This window comes from Eschrichtius robustus, chromosome 9 (genome assembly GCF_028021215.1).
Source record: "Eschrichtius robustus isolate mEscRob2 chromosome 9, mEscRob2.pri, whole genome shotgun sequence".
NCBI classification, from domain to species: domain Eukaryota; kingdom Metazoa; phylum Chordata; class Mammalia; order Artiodactyla; family Eschrichtiidae; genus Eschrichtius; species Eschrichtius robustus.
In genome coordinates, this window is record NC_090832.1 from 83986135 (window position 1) to 84001038 (window position 14904).

The following is a 14904-nucleotide window of genomic DNA, read 5'->3' on the forward strand; positions in this document are numbered from 1 at the left end:
TCAGGACAAATAGCAACCTGTACAGAACAGGAGTTTAAAGGTGCTGATTCTCCAAGGAGGGAGATTGCTAGGAAAGCGGCTGGAATGACGAACCCGAGCACAAGGAGATGAGAAATGAGGTGCGTTTTAGAAACCTTTCCCGATCACACGGTGTACCATCTTCTGGGTTTCTCATGCATGTTTTCGATGTAGGAAGGTGCTCTTGAACCTGGAGATTTGGGACCCATGGGATGGGTACCACGCAGTGTTACTTTAAAGGGTCTGCGTTTGCTCACCCAACCTCACCAAACCTCTCAGCCCCAGGAGTGTCCACCCTTATGTCTCAATCAGCTGTGGGTCTAGATATGGTCAACCCAGGTGGCATCACAGCCCCTGAACGAATTTTGTAAGAATTTCTCTCTCTTTCACTGTCTTTGCTTCACGGGTTTTTAAAAGTAATTGATTTTTATAATGGGGTTTAGCTGCTTTTCAGAGCTGTGTGTATGCCGCTTTACACGCACTTGCCTCACTTACAGAGAGATATCAACACATAGGTTTTAAGATTCTTACTAGTCAGATATATTCTTGGGCGGTGAATAGGTGGTGTTGAGTCCCGTTCACTGAGCAAGGAGTAGGTCTTGTCTATTACATATTGGGTTTATGGAAGGGTATCTGAGCTAATTTGAAACCCTGGTTTTATGCATCACCCCAACTCACCTTTCCCGTTAAGCAGCCATAGTGTGTTTTCTAAACGTGTGACTCTCTTCTGTTTCGTAATTCAGTTCAAGTGTAGCGGTTTTTACTTTCCCTCTATAAGTGATATCTTATGATAAGTGTCTTTTTCTGTGTGACTGATTTCACGTAGAATCGTCGTACCTAAATCCACTCATCATGCTGCTACGAGCCTTATGACGTAGATTTCATGGCTGAGTGATATTCCATTGTACATAAGGACCACAACTTCTTTATCCATTTTTCTCTTTCCTGGGATATTTAAGGTGTAACGAAGTGGAGGTTCTTGTCAACAGAGCAGCCCTAATCTTTGGGGTGCCTGTGTCTTGCTGATTTTTAGTTTTCCCAATTTATACGCCCACGAGTGGAAGTGCCCTATGCTCTCTAAGCTGAGTTTTTTAGATGTTTCAAGACACACCGTACACCTCTCCAGAGTGGCTGTTGGCAATTTACATCCCGCCCATCAGCGTAGCAAGGCTCCCGTTTCTCCATGGCCTGGCCTGCGTTTCTGGTTTTGACACTTTATTCAGCATGGCCCTTTTGACCGATGGGAAGCGAGACTTCTTTGTAGCGCTGATTTGCCTTTGCAGGTTGCTTGGTTGGCCAAAAAAGGGCTTATGCGTTTTTTCCTGAATATATTCAGGAAAAAACGCATACGCCCTTTTTGGCCAAGGGCATCATTGTCGAGGCTTGCCAGCTTTTCCTGTGCTTTAAAGGCGATTCGAATCTCCCTCCTGAAACCTGTTTCCTGCAATTCTGCCTTGCTTTCAAATCCTCTTCGTTGCCATCCCACAGTATATTTGTGGACGAGAGTTATCATTTATAACTCTGCAGGTTTGTGAATTGCAGTGCCCCTGAGCTCCATTTTTCAACTCGCTTTCTTGGGAGCTGGCCTCAAAAGCGCAGGATTGCTTCAGGCCGTATTCGGCTTCCGGCTGGCAGGCTGAGCCTGTGGTTAATTCTTCTTCCTGATGGGAAAATAGACTGAGCTGTGCCTGTCCCAAGACCTAGAGCTAGTCTCTCATTGGTTCCCCCTCTTCCCGTTCCTCCTCAGGACAAATAGCAACCTGTACGGAACAGGAGGTTAAAGGTGCTGATTCTCCAAGGAGGGAGATTGCTAGGAAAGCGGCTGGAATGGCGAACCCGAGCACAAGGAGATGAGAAATGAGGTGCGTTTTAGAAACCTTTCCCGATCACACGGTGTACCATCTTCTGGGTTTCTCATGCATGTTTTCGATGTAGGAAGGTGCCCTTGAACCTGGAGATTTGGGACCCATGGGATGGGTACCACGCAGTATTACTTTAAAGGGTCTGCGTTTGCTCACCCAACGTCACCAAACCTCTCAGCCCCAGGAGTGTCCACCCTTATGTCTCAATCAGCTGTGGGTCTAGATATGGTCAACCCAGGTGGCATCACAGCCCCTGAACGAATTTTGTAAGAATTTCTCTCTCTTTCACTGTCTTTGCTTCACGGGTTTTTAAAAGTAATTGATTTTTATAATGGGGTTTAGCTGCTCTTCAGAGCTGTGTGTATGCCGCTTTACACCCACTTGCCTCACTTACAGAGAGATATCAACATATAGGTTTTAAGATTTTTACTAGTCAGATATATTCTGGGGCGGTGAATAGGTGGTGTTGAGTCCCGTTCACGGAGCAAGGAGTAGGTCTTGTCTATTACATATTGGGTTTATGGAACGGTATCTGAGCTAATTTGAAACCCTTGTTTTATGCATCACCCCACCTCACCTTTCCCGTTAAGCAGCCATATTGTGTTTTCTAAACGTGTGACTCTCTTCTGTTTTGTAATTCAGTTCAAGTGTAGCGGTTTTTACATTCCCTCTATAAGTGATATCTTATGATAAGTGTCTTTTTCTGTGTGACTGATTTCACGTAGAATCGTCGTACCTAAATCCACTCATCATGCTGCTAAGAGCCTTATGACGTAGATTTCATGGCTGAGTGATATTCCATTGTACATAAGGACCACAACTTCTTTATCCAGTTTTCTCTTTCCTGGGATATTTAAGGTGTAACGAAGTGGAGGTTGTTGTCAACAGAGCAGCCCTAAACTTTGGGGTGCCTGTGTCTCGCTGATTTTTATTTTTCCCAATTTATAGGCCCACGAGTGGAAGTGCCCTATGCTCTCTAAGCTGAGTTTTTTAGATGTTTCAAGACACACCGTACACCTCTCCAGAGTGGCTGTTGGCAATTTACATCCCGCCCATCAGCGTAGCAAGGCTCCCGTTTCTCCATGGCCTGTCCTGCATTTCTGGTTTTGACACTTTATTCAGCATGGCCCTTTTGACCGATGGGAAGCGAGACTTCTTTGTAGCGCTGATTTGCCTTTGCAGGTTGCTTGGTTGGCCAAAAAGGGCGTATGCGTTTTTTCCTGAATATATTCAGGAAAAAACGCATACGCCCTTCTTGGCCAAGGGCATCATTGTCGAGGTTTTGCCGCTTTTCCTGTGCTTTAAAGGCGATTCGAATCTCCCTCCTGAAATCTGTTTCCTACAATTCTGCCTTGCTTTCAAATGCTCTTCGTTGCCTTCCCTCATTATATTTGTGGACGAGAGTTATCATTTATAACTCTGCTGGTTTGTGAATTGCAGTGCCCCTGAGGTCCATTTTTCAACTCGCTTTCTTGGGAGCTGGCCGCAAAAGCGCAGGATTGCTTCAGGCCCTATTCGGCTTCCGGCTGGCAGGCTGAGCCTGTTTTTAATTCTTCTTCCTAATGGGAAAATAGAGTGAGCTGTGCCTGTCCCAAGACCTAGAGCTAGTCTCTCATTGGTTCCCCCTCTTCCCGTTCCTCCTCAGGACAAATAGCAACCTGTACGGAACAGGAGGTTAAAGGTGCTGATTCTCCAAGGAGGGAGATTGCTAGGAAAGCGGCTGGAATGGCGAACCCGAGCACAAGGAGATGAGAAATGAGGTGCGTTTTAGAAACCTTTCCCGATCACACGGTGTACCATCTTCTGGGTTTCTCATGCATGTTTTCGATGTAGGAAGGTGCTCTTGAACCTGGAGATTTGGGACCCATGGGATGGGTACCACGCAGTATTACTTTAAAGGGTCTGCGTTTGCTCACCCAACCTCACCAAACCTCTCAGCCCCAGGAGTGTCCACCCTTATGTCTCAATCAGCTGTGGGTCTCGATATGGTCAACCCAGGTGGCATCACAGCCCCTGAACGAATTTTGTAAGAATTTATCTCTCTTTCAGTGTCTTTGCTTCACGGGTTTTTAAAAGTAATTGATTTTTATAATGGGGTTTAGCTGCTCTTCAGAGCTGTGTGTATGCCGCTTTACACCCACTTGCCTCACTTACAGAGAGATATCAACATATAGGTTTTAAGATTTTTACTAGTCAGATATATTCTGGGGCGGTGAATAGGTGGTGTTGAGTCCCGTTCACGGAGCAAGGAGTAGGTCTTGTCTATTACATATTGGGTTTATGGAACGGTATCTGAGCTAATTTGAAACCCTTGTTTTATGCATCACCCCACCTCACCTTTCCCGTTAAGCAGCCATATTGTGTTTTCTAAACGTGTGACTCTCTTCTGTTTTGTAATTCAGTTCAAGTGTAGCGGTTTTTACATTCCCTCTATAAGTGATATCTTATGATAAGTGTCTTTTTCTGTGTGACTGATTTCACGTAGAATCGTCGTACCTAAATCCACTCATCATGCTGCTAAGAGCCTTATGACGTAGATTTCATGGCTGAGTGATATTCCATTGTACATAAGGACCACAACTTCTTTATCCAGTTTTCTCTTTCCTGGGATATTTAAGGTGTAACGAAGTGGAGGTTGTTGTCAACAGAGCAGCCCTAAACTTTGGGGTGCCTGTGTCTCGCTGATTTTTATTTTTCCCAATTTATAGGCCCACGAGTGGAAGTGCCCTATGCTCTCTAAGCTGAGTTTTTTAGATGTTTCAAGACACACCGTACACCTCTCCAGAGTGGCTGTTGGCAATTTACATCCCGCCCATCAGCGTAGCAAGGCTCCCGTTTCTCCATGGCCTGTCCTGCATTTCTGGTTTTGACACTTTATTCAGCATGGCCCTTTTGACCGATGGGAAGCGAGACTTCTTTGTAGCGCTGATTTGCCTTTGCAGGTTGCTTGGTTGGCCAAAAAGGGCGTATGCGTTTTTTCCTGAATATATTCAGGAAAAAACGCATACGCCCTTCTTGGCCAAGGGCATCATTGTCGAGGTTTTGCCGCTTTTCCTGTGCTTTAAAGGCGATTCGAATCTCCCTCCTGAAATCTGTTTCCTACAATTCTGCCTTGCTTTCAAATGCTCTTCGTTGCCTTCCCTCAATATATTTGTGGACGAGAGTTATCATTTATAACTCTGCTGGTTTGTGAATTGCAGTGCCCCTGAGGTCCATTTTTCAACTCGCTTTCTTGGGAGCTGGCCGCAAAAGCGCAGGATTGCTTCAGGCCCTATTCGGCTTCCGGCTGGCAGGCTGAGCCTGTTTTTAATTCTTCTTCCTAATGGGAAAATAGAGTGAGCTGTGCCTGTCCCAAGACCTAGAGCTAGTCTCTCATTGGTTCCCCCTCTTCCCGTTCCTCCTCAGGACAAATAGCAACCTGTACGGAACAGGAGGTTAAAGGTGCTGATTCTCCAAGGAGGGAGATTGCTAGGAAAGCGGCTGGAATGGCGAACCCGAGCACAAGGAGATGAGAAATGAGGTGCGTTTTAGAAACCTTTCCCGATCACACGGTGTACCATCTTCTGGGTTTCTCATGCATGTTTTCGATGTAGGAAGGTGCTCTTGAACCTGGAGATTTGGGACCCATGGGATGGGTACCACGCAGTATTACTTTAAAGGGTCTGCGTTTGCTCACCCAACCTCACCAAACCTCTCAGCCCCAGGAGTGTCCACCCTTATGTCTCAATCAGCTGTGGGTCTCGATATGGTCAACCCAGGTGGCATCACAGCCCCTGAACGAATTTTGTAAGAATTTATCTCTCTTTCAGTGTCTTTGCTTCACGGGTTTTTAAAAGTAATTGATTTTTATAATGGGGTTTAGCTGCTTTTCAGAGCTGTGTGTATGCCGCTTTACACGCACTTGCCTCACTTACAGAGAGATATCAACACATAGGTTTTAAGATTCTTACTAGTCAGATATATTCTTGGGCGGTGAATAGGTGGTGTTGAGTCCCGTTCACTGAGCAAGGAGTAGGTCTTGTCTATTACATATTGGGTTTATGGAACGGTATCTGAGCTAATTTGAAACCCTGGTTTTATGCATCACCCCAACTCACCTTTCCCGTTAAGCAGCCATAGTGTGTTTTCTAAACGTGTGACTCTCTTCTGTTTTGTAATTCAGTTCAAGTGTAGCGGTTTTTACTTTCCCTCTATAAGTGATATCTTATGATAAGTGTCTTTTTCTGTGTGACTGATTTCACGTAGAATCGTCGTACCTAAATCCACTCATCATGCTGCTACGAGCCTTATGACGTAGATTTCATGGCTGAGTGATATTCCATTGTACATAAGGACCACAACTTCTTTATCCATTTTTCTCTTTCCTGGGATATTTAAGGTGTAACGAAGTGGAGGTTCTTCTCAACAGAGCAGCCCTAAAATTTGGGGTGCCTGTGTCTTGCTGATTTTTAGTTTTCCCAATTTATAGGCCCACGAGTGGAAGTGCCCTATGCTCTCTAAGCTGAGTATTTTAGATGTTTCAAGACACACCGTACACCTCTCCAGAGTGGCTGTTGGCAATTTACATCCCGCCCATCAGCGTAGCAAGGCTCCCGTTTCTCCATGGCCTGTCCTGCATTTCTGGTTTTGACACTTTATTCAGCATGGCCCTTTTGACCGATGGGAAGCGAGACTTCTTTGTAGCGCTGATTTGCCTTTGCAGGTTGCTTGGTTGGCCAAAAAGGGCGTATGCGTTTTTTCCTGAATATATTCAGGAAAAAACGCATACGCCCTTCTTGGCCAAGGGCATCATTGTCGAGGTTTTGCCGCTTTTCCTGTGCTTTAAAGGCGATTCGAATCTCCCTCCTGAAATCTGTTTCCTACAATTCTGCCTTGCTTTCAAATCCTCTTCGTTGCCTTCCCTCAATATATTTGTGGACGAGAGTTATCATTTATAACTCTGCAGGTTTGTGAATTGCAGTGCCCCTGAGCTCCATTTTTCAACTCGCTTTCTTGGGAGCTGGCCGCAAAAGCGCAGGATTGCTTCAGGCCCTATTCGGCTTCCGGCTGGCAGGCTGAGCCTGTGGTTAATTCTTCTTCCTGATGGGAAAATAGACTGAGCTGTGCCTGTCCCAAGACCTAGAGCTAGTCTCTCATTGGTTCCCCCTCTTCCCGTTCCTCCTCAGGACAAATAGCAACCTGTACGGAACAGGAGGTTAAAGGTGCTGATTCTCCAAGGAGGGAGATTGCTAGGAAAGCGGCTGGAATGGCGAACCCGAGCACAAGGAGATGAGAAATGAGGTGCGTTTTAGAAACCTTTCCCGATCACACGGTGTACCATCTTCTGGGTTTCTCATGCATGTTTTCGATGTAGGAAGGTGCCCTTGAACCTGGAGATTTGGGACCCATGGGATGGGTACCACGCAGTATTACTTTAAAGGGTCTGCGTTTGCTCACCCAACCTCACCAAACCTCTCAGCCCCAGGAGTGTCCACCCTTATGTCTCAATCAGCTGTGGGTCTAGATATGGTCAACCCAGGTGGCATCACAGCCCCTGAACGAATTTTGTAAGAATTTCTCTCTCTTTCACTGTCTTTGCTTCACGGGTTTTTAAAAGTAATTGATTTTTATAATGGGGTTTAGCTGCTCTTCAGAGCTGTGTGTATGCTGCTTTACACCCACTTGCCTCACTTACAGAGAGATATCAACACATAGGTTTTAAGTTTCTTACTAGTCAGATATATTCTTGGGCGATGAATAGGTGGTGCTGAGTCCCGTTCACTGAGCAAGGAGTAGGTCTTGTCTATTACATATTGGGTTTATGGAACGGTATCTGAGCTAATTTGAAACCCTGGTTTTATGCATCACCCCAACTCACCTTTCCCGTTAAGCAGCCATAGTGTGTTTTCTAAACGTGTGACTCTCTTCTGTTTTGTAATTCAGTTCAAGTGTAGCAGTTTTTACATTCCCTCTATAAGTGATATCTTATGATAAGTGTCTTTTTCTGTGTGACTGATTTCATGTAGAATGGTCGTACCTAAATCCACTCATCATGCTGCTAAGAGCCTTATGACGTAGATTTCATGGCTGAGTGATATTCCATTGTACATAAGGACCACAACTTCTTTATCCATTTTTCTCTTTCCTGGGATATTTAAGGTGTAACGAAGTGGAGGTTGTTGTCAACAGAGCAGCCCTAAACTTTGGGGTGCCTGTGTCTTGCTGATTTTTAGTTTTCCCAATTTATACGCCCACGAGTGGAAGTGCCCTATGCTCTCTAAGCTGAGTTTTTTAGATGTTTCAAGACACACCGTACACCTCTCCAGAGTGGCTGTTGGCAATTTACATCCCGCCCATCAGCGTAGCAAGGCTCCCGTTTCTCCATGGCCTGGCCTGCGTTTCTGGTTTTGACACTTTATTCAGCATGGCCCTTTTGACCGATGGGAAGCGAGACTTCTTTGTAGCGCTGATTTGCCTTTGCAGGTTGCTTGGTTGGCCAAAAAGGGCGTATGCGTTTTTTTCTGAATATATTCAGGAAAAACGCATACGCCCTTTTTGGCCAAGGGCATCATTGTCGAGGTTTTGCCGCTTTTCCTGTGCTTTAAAGGCGATTCGAATCTCCCTCCTGAATCCTGTTTCCTGCAATTCTGCCTTGCTTTCAAATCCTCTTCGTTGCCTTCCCACAGTATATTTGTGGACGAGAGTTATCATTTATAACTCTGCAGGTTTGTGAATTGCAGTGCCCCTGAGCTCCATTTTTCAACTCGCTTTCTTGGGAGCTGGCCGCAAAAGCGCAGGATTGCTTCAGGCCCTATTCTCCTTCCGGGCGGCAGGCTGAGCCTGTGGTTAATTCTTCTTCCTGATGGGAAAATAGAGTGAGCTGTGCCTGTCCCAAGACCTAGAGCTAGTCTCTCATTGGTTCCCCCTCTTCCCGTTCCTCCTCAGGACAAATAGCAACCTGTACGGAACAGGAGGTTAAAGGTGCTGATTCTCCAAGGAGGAAGATTGCTAGGAAAGCGGCTGGAATGGCGAACCCGAGCACAAGGAGATGAGAAATGAGGTGCGTTTTAGAAACCTTTCCCGATCACACGGTGTACCATCTTCTGGGTTTCTCATGCATGTTTTCGATGTAGGAAGGTGCCCTTGAACCTGGAGATTTGGGACCCATGGAATGGGTACCACGCAGTATTACTTTAAAGGGTCTGCGTTTGCTCACCCAACCTCACCAAACCTCTCAGCCCCAGGAGTGTCCACCCTTATGTCTCAATCAGCTGTGGGTCTAGATATGGTCAACCCAGGTGGCATCACAGCCCCTGAACGAATTTTGTAAGAATTTCTCTCTCTTTCACTGTCTTTGCTTCACGGGTTTTTAAAAGTAATTGATTTTTATAATGGGGTTTAGCTGCTTTTCAGAGCTGTGTGTTTGCCGCTTTACTCCCACTTGCCTCACTTACAGAGAGATATCAACACATAGGTTTTAAGTTTCTTACTAGTCAGATATATTCTTGGGCGGTGAATAGGTGGTGTTGAGTCCCGTTCACGGAGCAAGGAGTAGGTCTTGTCTATTACATATTGGGTTTATGGAACGGTATCTGAGCTAATTTGAAACCCTGGTTTTATGCATCACCCCACCTCACCTTTCCCGTTAAGCAGCCATAGTGTGTTTTCTAAACGTGTGACTCTCTTCTGTTTTGTAATTCAGTTCAAGTGTAGCGGTTTTTACATTCCCTCTATAAGTGATATCTTATGATAAGTGTCTTTTTCTGTGTGACTTATTTCACGTAGAATCGTCGTACCTAAATCCACTCATCATGCTGCTAAGAGCCTTATGACGTAGATTTCATGGCTGAGTGATATTCCATTGTACATAAGGACCACAACTTCTTTATCCATTTTTCTCTTTCCTGGGATATTTAAGGTGTAACGAAGTGGAGGTTGTTGTCAACAGAGCAGCCCTAAACTTTGGGGTGCCTCTGTCTTGCTGAATTTTAGTTTTCCCAATTTATAGGCCCACGAGTGGAAGTGCCCTATGCTCTCTAAGCTGAGTTTTTTAGATGTTTCAAGACACACCGTACACCTCTCCAGAGTGGCTGTTGGCAATTTACATCCCGCCCATCAGCGTAGCAAGGCTCCCGTTTCTCCATGGCCTGTCCTGCATTTCTGGTTTTGACACTTTATTCAACATGGCCCTTTTGACCGATGGGAAGCGAGACTTCTTTGTAGCGCTGATTTGCCTTTGCAGGTTGCTTGGTCGGCCAAAAAGGGCGTATGCGTTTTTTCCTGAATATATTCAGGAAAAAACGCATACGCCCTTTTTGGCCAAGGGCATCATTGTCGAGGTTTTGCCGCTTTTCCTGTGCTTTAAAGGCGATTCGAATCTCCCTCCTGAAATCTGTTTCCTACAATTCTGCCTTGCTTTCAAATCCTCTTCGTTGCCTTCCCTCAATATATTTGTGGACGAGAGTTATCATTTATAACTCTGCAGGTTTGTGAATTGCAGTGCCCCTGAGCTCCATTTTTCAACTCGCTTTCTTGGGAGCTGGCCGCAAAAGCGCAGGATTGCTTCAGGCCCTATTCGGCTTCCGGCTGGCAGGCTGAGCCTGTGGTTAATTCTTCTTCCTGATGGGAAAATAGACTGAGCTGTGCCTGTCCCAAGACCTAGAGCTAGTCTCTCATTGGTTCCCCCTCTTCCCGTTCCTCCTCAGGACAAATAGCAACCTGTACGGAACAGGAGGTTAAAGGTGCTGATTCTCCAAGGAGGGAGATTGCTAGGAAAGCGGCTGGAATGGCGAACCCGAGCACAAGGAGATGAGAAATGAGGTGCGTTTTAGAAACCTTTCCCGATCACACGGTGTACCATCTTCTGGGTTTCTCATGCATGTTTTCGATGTAGGAAGGTGCCCTTGAACCTGGAGATTTGGGACCCATGGGATGGGTACCACGCAGTATTACTTTAAAGGGTCTGCGTTTGCTCACCCAACCTCACCAAACCTCTCAGCCCCAGGAGTGTCCACCCTTATGTCTCAATCAGCTGTGGGTCTAGATATGGTCAACCCAGGTGGCATCACAGCCCCTGAACGAATTTTGTAAGAATTTCTCTCTCTTTCACTGTCTTTGCTTCACGGGTTTTTAAAAGTAATTGATTTTTATAATGGGGTTTAGCTGCTCTTCAGAGCTGTGTGTATGCTGCTTTACACCCACTTGCCTCACTTACAGAGAGATATCAACACATAGGTTTTAAGTTTCTTACTAGTCAGATATATTCTTGGGCGATGAATAGGTGGTGCTGAGTCCCGTTCACTGAGCAAGGAGTAGGTCTTGTCTATTACATATTGGGTTTATGGAACGGTATCTGAGCTAATTTGAAACCCTGGTTTTATGCATCACCCCAACTCACCTTTCCCGTTAAGCAGCCATAGTGTGTTTTCTAAACGTGTGACTCTCTTCTGTTTTGTAATTCAGTTCAAGTGTAGCAGTTTTTACATTCCCTCTATAAGTGATATCTTATGATAAGTGTCTTTTTCTGTGTGACTGATTTCACGTAGAATCGTCGTACCTAAATCCACTCATCATGCTGCTAAGAGCCTTATGACGTAGATTTCATGGCTGAGTGATATTCCATTGTACATAAGGACCACAACTTCTTTATCCAGTTTTCTCTTTCCTGGGATATTTAAGGTGTAACGAAGTGGAGGTTGTTGTCAACAGAGCAGCCCTAAACTTTGGGGTGCCTGTGTCTTGCTGATTTTTAGTTTTCCCAATTTATAGGCCCACGAGTGGAAGTGCCCTATGCTCTCTAAGCTGAGTTTTTTAGATGTTTCAAGACACACCGTACACCTCTCCAGAGTGGCTGTTGGCAATTTACATCCCGCCCATCAGCGTAGCAAGGCTCCCGTTTCTCCATGGCCTGGCCTGCATTTCTGGTTTTGACACTTTATTCAGCATGGCCCTTTTGACCGATGGGAAGCGAGACTTCTTTGTAGCGCTGATTTGCCTTTGCAGGTTGCTTGGTTGGCCAAAAAGGGCGTATGCGTTTTTTTCTGAATATATTCAGGAAAAACGCATACGCCCTTTTTGGCCAAGGGCATCATTGTCGAGGTTTTGCCGCTTTTCCTGTGCTTTAAAGGCGATTCGAATCTCCCTCCTGAATCCTGTTTCCTGAAATTCTGCCTTGCTTTCAAATCCTCTTCGTTGCCTTCCCACAGTATATTTGTGGACGAGAGTTATCATTTATAACTCTGCAGGTTTGTGAATTGCAGTGCCCCTGAGCTCCATTTTTCAACTCGCTTTCTTGGGAGCTGGCCGCAAAAGCGCAGGATTGCTTCAGGCCCTATTCTCCTTCCGGGCGGCAGGCTGAGCCTGTGGTTAATTCTTCTTCCTGATGGGAAAATAGAGTGAGCTGTGCCTGTCCCAAGACCTAGAGCTAGTCTCTCATTGGTTCCCCCTCTTCCCGTTCCTCCTCAGGACAAATAGCAACCTGTACGGAACAGGAGGTTAAAGGTGCTGATTCTCCAAGGAGGGAGATTGCTAGGAAAGCGGCTGGAATGGCGAACCCGAGCACAAGGAGATGAGAAATGAGGTGCGTTTTAGAAACCTTTCCCGATCACACGGTGTACCATCTTCTGGGTTTCTCATGCATGTTTTCGATGTAGGAAGGTGCTCTTGAACCTGGAGATTTGGGACCCATGGGATGGGTACCACGCAGTATTACTTTAAAGGGTCTGCGTTTGCTCACCCAACCTCACCAAACCTCTCAGCCCCAGGAGTGTCCACCCTTATGTCTCAATCAGCTGTGGGTCTCGATATGGTCAACCCAGGTGGCATCACAGCCCCTGAACGAATTTTGTAAGAATTTCTCTCTCTTTCAGTGTCTTTGCTTCACGGGTTTTTAAAAGTAATTGATTTTTATAATGGGGTTTAGCTGCTTTTCAGAGCTGTGTGTATGCCGCTTTACACGCACTTGCCTCACTTACAGAGAGATATCAACACATAGGTTTTAAGATTCTTACTAGTCAGATATATTCTTGGGCGGTGAATAGGTGGTGTTGAGTCCCGTTCACTGAGCAAGGAGTAGGTCTTGTCTATTACATATTGGGTTTATGGAACGGTATCTGAGCTAATTTGAAACCCTGGTTTTATGCATCACCCCAACTCACCTTTCCCGTTAAGCAGCCATAGTGTGTTTTCTAAACGTGTGACTCTCTTCTGTTTTGTAATTCAGTTCAAGTGTAGCGGTTTTTACTTTCCCTCTATAAGTGATATCTTATGATAAGTGTCTTTTTCTGTGTGACTGATTTCACGTAGAATCGTCGTACCTAAATCCACTCATCATGCTGCTACGAGCCTTATGACGTAGATTTCATGGCTGAGTGATATTCCATTGTACATAAGGACCACAACTTCTTTATCCATTTTTCTCTTTCCTGGGATATTTAAGGTGTAACGAAGTGGAGGTTCTTCTCAACAGAGCAGCCCTAAACTTTGGGGTGCCTGTGTCTTGCTGATTTTTAGTTTTCCCAATTTATAGGCCCACGAGTGGAAGTGCCCTATGCTCTCTAAGCTGAGTATTTTAGATGTTTCAAGACACACCGTACACCTCTCCAGAGTGGCTGTTGGCAATTTACATCCCGCCCATCAGCGTAGCAAGGCTCCCGTTTCTCCATGGCCTGTCCTGCATTTCTGGTTTTGACACTTTATTCAGCATGGCCCTTTTGACCGATGGGAAGCGAGACTTCTTTGTAGCGCTGATTTGCCTTTGCAGGTTGCTTGGTTGGCCAAAAAGGGCGTATGCGTTTTTTCCTGAATATATTCAGGAAAAAACGCATACGCCCTTCTTGGCCAAGGGCATCATTGTCGAGGTTTTGCCGCTTTTCCTGTGCTTTAAAGGCGATTCGAATCTCCCTCCTGAAATCTGTTTCCTACAATTCTGCCTTGCTTTCAAATCCTCTTCGTTGCCTTCCCTCAATATATTTGTGGACGAGAGTTATCATTTATAACTCTGCAGGTTTGTGAATTGCAGTGCCCCTGAGCTCCATTTTTCAACTCGCTTTCTTGGGAGTTGGCCGCAAAAGCGCAGGATTGCTTCAGGCCCTATTCGGCTTCCGGCTGGCAGGCTGAGCCTGTGGTTAATTCTTCTTCCTGATGGGAAAATAGACTGAGCTGTGCCTGTCCCAAGACCTAGAGCTAGTCTCTCATTGGTTCCCCCTCTTCCCGTTCCTCCTCAGGACAAATAGCAACCTGTACGGAACAGGAGGTTAAAGGTGCTGATTCTCCAAGGAGGGAGATTGCTAGGAAAGCGGCTGGAATGGCGAACCCGAGCACAAGGAGATGAGAAATGAGGTGCGTTTTAGAAACCTTTCCCGATCACACGGTGTACCATCTTCTGGGTTTCTCATGCATGTTTTCGATGTAGGAAGGTGCCCTTGAACCTGGAGATTTGGGACCCATGGGATGGGTACCACGCAGTATTACTTTAAAGGGTCTGCGTTTGCTCACCCAACCTCACCAAACCTCTCAGCCCCAGGAGTGTCCACCCTTATGTCTCAATCAGCTGTGGGTCTAGATATGGTCAACCCAGGTGGCATCACAGCCCCTGAACGAATTTTGTAAGAATTTCTCTCTCTTTCACTGTCTTTGCTTCACGGGTTTTTAAAAGTAATTGATTTTTATAATGGGGTTTAGCTGCTCTTCAGAGCTGTGTGTATGCTGCTTTACACCCACTTGCCTCACTTACAGAGAGATATCAACACATAGGTTTTAAGTTTCTTACTAGTCAGATATATTCTTGGGCGATGAATAGGTGGTGCTGAGTCCCGTTCACTGAGCAAGGAGTAGGTCTTGTCTATTACATATTGGGTTTATGGAACGGTATCTGAGCTAATTTGAAACCCTGGTTTTATGCATCACCCCAACTCACCTTTCCCGTTAAGCAGCCATAGTGTGTTTTCTAAACGTGTGACTCTCTTCTGTTTTGTAATTCAGTTCAAGTGTAGCAGTTTTTACATTCCCTCTATAAGTGATATCTTATGATAAGTGTCTTTTTCTG